A 4,482-nucleotide genomic window follows, 5' to 3' on the forward strand; every position below is an offset into this window, starting at 1 on the left:
TGCTTAATTGTTACAGTTGAAAAAGTCTCAATGACTGAAACCGGCACTGAAATTTTTATAAAATTATTTTAGCATTTTCTATCTTGACTTTTTTTCCCTATATATCAACTCGTGTGTTCCTTTTCATCCTTACACACACACACACACAACAATATAATATATATACCACATATATATATATATATATCTATATATATATATATAGAATATATATAGTATAATATATATATAAGATTTGGCCTAAAATCACCCGACAGTAAAACAGAATTCCATAATATATATCTGTAATTCTGTATTCACTCGAATGGAAAAATGTATCGCTCAAGGAGCATTTCAGTTTGAACTATTTTCATAACGTTTCATATTTAGATGCTTTTATTAAATTCATTCAGTTGTTACATAAATAAATCTTGGAATTAAATGGTTGACTTTTGGCCAACCCTGGATATATATATATATATATATATATATATATCTATATATTATATATATATATATATATTATATATATATATATCTATATATACATATATATATATACATTAGAGTGTACTTTAAGGGCTGAGGAAAAAACAAAGTTTGACACAACAAATACATACTTACATACATACACACATACATACAACACACATACAAACACACATACATACAGTCAGACAAACATATATATATATATATATACATACACGCACACACGCACACACACGCATACACACACACATATATATATATATACACACACATACTCATCGACTGGTCTTTCACTCTCAGTTCCACTCACATTGAGACCGCATGGCAGCACTTTGAGAACATTGTCACCTATGCATGCTCAAAACACGATCCTACGAAATCCACTAACGCAAACAGAAACTGACTCCCTAAAAAGAAAAAAACAGTCATCAGGCGCATCAAAATACTCAATAATAAAATCAACCAATTAAAATACTCCCACATATAACATCCACATTCAACAACAATGGAAAGGCTGGAGTTGGAAAAACTTCATCTGCAGACCTCCACGTGAAAACCTCCATTTAAAATCAAAGAGCTGCGGAGGAACAGTGGGTAATCAAAAGCATCAAACAAAACCCTAAAGTGTTCTATTACTATGCAATTAAGCATGGAACCGCTGTCAAACCCATTGGGCCATTGATCGATGATAACGGCATTCCCCAACACGATTCTAAAGAAATAGAAGAAATACTGCAGAAACAATACTGCTCTGTCTTTAGTGATCCCACTAATACGGACGTAAGAGAAGCTAAGTTGATTCCCCACATAAAATCTCGGACATAACCTTCACTGCCTCTGACATCATAGCAACAATAAATGAGGTCAAATATTATTCTGCTGTAGGCCCTGACAGATTCCTCGCTAGTCTCCCGAAGGGATGTAAACACCAGCTTGCAGTCCCTCTGACCAACCTCTAGAGAAATTCTTTAGACTCAGGTTATATACCGAAACATCTCCTATCCCAGTCTGCCATCTCGGTTTTCAAACAGGGGAACAGATCTCTCGCAGTCAACTATCGTCCAATCTCACTCACCTCCCACATCATCAAAGTCTTTGAAAGAGTGGTAAGATCAAGGATAGCCGACTTCCTGGAGACCCACAAACTCCTAAATGCAAATCAGCATGGCTTTCGTTGTGGCAGGGACTGTCTAACACAGCTCTTACACCACATTGAAGATATTCTTAAAGTCTTGGGAACAGGTTCGAACTTTGATGTCATATATCTTGACTTCAGTAAAGTAAATTACTGCTAAGCGAAAATATTTGCTGATGACACTAAGCTCCAGCAAATCATCAATGAAGAAGAACACCGAACTCAACTCCAGTGTGATCTATATGCTGTGAGTTAATGGGCGGACAAAAACAAAATGTAACTGAACGATGGAAAATTTGAGCTGATGCATTTTGGAAGAAAGTCTATACTAAAACAGCCATGTTCTCGTCGTTCAGAGATTTTGGTGTAATTGTAGATAACAATCTCAGTTGGAGTGCCCACATCAACAATAGGTCGATATAGCTTGTAGGATGAGCTCCTGGATCTTAAGAACCTTCCGGTCCAGAGAACAAGGTATCGTCATTCCACTTTTCTCCTCCTTTGTATGGTCACACCTCGAATACTGCTGCCCCTTGTGGTCGCCCCATACAAAACAAAACATCTCGAGGATTGAATCACCCCAGAAGGCACTCACTAAACGAATTGAAGGCATTACTGATCTTGATTATTGGGACTGCCTTAAAGCCTTGAAACTCTACTCTCTCCAGCACCGCCGCGAGCGGTAGATCATTTGTACGACGTGGAGAATATACCGCCAGCATTGCCCAAATGACCTGAACATTAGTTTCAAAGTTCATCCAAGGCTGGGACCACGGGCCATACGTCCCCTGCCTAATTCAGAATCACAGCATATAGGTACACTGCGACATAATTACATAATTTCTTTTCCTCAACAGGCCCTGCCCTATTTAACATTGTCCCGAAAGAGATCAAATAGGAAAAGGACCCCATCACCTTTAAACGGAGTCTGGACAGATTTCTTCAAGGAATACCGGATAAGCCACCCATACCTGGATACAGCTCTCTCAACAAGAACTCACTACTTGAATGGACCATAAACAAAACTTGACTTAAATAGGATTTAGATAGTACTATCAGGTGGTCATGTGGTGTTATTAAGTTAGACATGCCCTGGACCAATCTTTGGTCGAAACATATCTAAGTTTATATATATATATATATATATATATTATATATATATATATATATAAATATAAGGGTAGAAATTGATATTAGTCAATTAAAACCAGTGGTCAGCACATTAAAAAGAATCCGAAGATTAAAATATTTTTATATACCAATTAAGGACTGAACACGAAAAGGTGGACAGTCACATGCTAGATATAGACGTCAAATCGCCATTCTCCACAAGGATTATGTTCTCAAATAAACATCTAGTACAGCATATTATGCTCATAACAAACTACGCTGATGAAGCTACAGATATCCTTGTGATATTAATAGCTGAAACTGCAGTACGTAGGTAATTATTCCACTTAGTATTTTCTTTTGTCTCATCCATTGCTTTAGGTCGTGCTGAATTTTATTTTTATTTGAGAACATAATCCTTGTGGAGAATGGCGATTTGACGTCTATATCTAGCATGTTGACTGTCCACCTTTTCGTGTTCAGTCCTTAATTGGTATATATATATTATATATATATATATATAAACATACATATACATGCATATATATTCACATACATATACATGTGTTTGTGTGTGTATGTGTGTGTGTGTGTTTGTATGTATGTATGTTTGTATGTATGTATGTATATATTATGCTACGCGGTGAGCTAGCAGAACTGATAGTACACTTGATAAAGCGCTTAGCAGCATTTCATCCGTCTCTTGCTCTGAGTTCAAATTCCGCCGAGGTCGACTTTGCTTTTTATCCTTTCGGGTCGATAAAGTACCAGTTGAGCACTGGGATCGATGTAAGCGACTCACTCATGTCCGCGAAATTGTTGCTTTGTGGCAAAATTTGAAACCATTATAAGTATGTATGCGTGCATGCGTGGTGTGTGCGTGTTTATGTTTGTGTGAGTGTGTGTTTGTGTGTGTCTGTGTCTGTGTATATATACATATATAAATATACATATATATACATATCTATCTCTCCCTACCTCACATTCTGTGATCCTCCCCTCTCATTATTTGGCCCCTCTGATTTCTTTCCCCTCTCTCCTATTCTTTAGTACTATATATTTGAAAATATATAGCCACTCTTCAGGTCAAAAGAAATAACATAAATAAATTAAGATATTATAATAAAACAATAAATATATAAATATATGTATATTAACAGTAAACAATTCAATAAAATTTAACAATATTAATGTAAGCAAAAACATGACTTATCTTATTGATGAAAAGCAGTTAAAAGAAATTTTAAACTTTAAACTTACAATCTAGTGTTGTAAAAAAACATATCTCGTTAAATGTGAGTAAACAATAAATATACAATAAATAAATAAATAAAATAGATATATGTATTTAATGATTAAAATAAAAATAATCAAATAGACGTGACATAATATACCATTTACAGGGGGAAATTCTAAATTCTCAATAATTCAAAACTACATTATATGTAAAAAATATAAAATTAATTAAGTGTCCATAAATTAATATATATTCTTCAATTAATTTTATTAATCCCTTGGTTTAAAGTTATTCTAGTTATGTTCATACACTACATAATCTACAACTAATTTATACTCATTATGATACTACATAATATAACTACAAAAATTAAAATTAATAACATAAATCCGGTTACATATATTTTCACAAATTATCTAAACTTATTATATAAGTAATTCGACCTATGTCTACTTTTAATTTTCCTGTCATCATGGAAATTAATTAATCGTTTCTTAGATAGTAATATCTCCATAAATTCATTTGTACA

At 34.0% G+C, this 4,482-nt stretch overlaps 1 long non-coding RNA gene across 1 annotated transcript in view; it reads right to left on the reverse strand.

Annotated features, from left to right (window-relative positions):
- Positions 1–279: 279 nt before the first annotated feature.
- The window catches only part of LOC118762278, a 17,369-nt gene continuing 13,166 nt past the window's right edge, over positions 280–4,482 (reverse strand). The window contains exon 3 of the long non-coding RNA XR_004998031.1: positions 280–428. This is a non-coding gene — a long non-coding RNA (uncharacterized LOC118762278). The remainder of the gene's footprint in view (positions 429–4,482) is intronic.

The sequence above is a fragment of the Octopus sinensis genome, linkage group LG2 (genome assembly GCF_006345805.1).
Source record: "Octopus sinensis linkage group LG2, ASM634580v1, whole genome shotgun sequence".
In the NCBI taxonomy this organism is placed as follows: domain Eukaryota; kingdom Metazoa; phylum Mollusca; class Cephalopoda; order Octopoda; family Octopodidae; genus Octopus; species Octopus sinensis.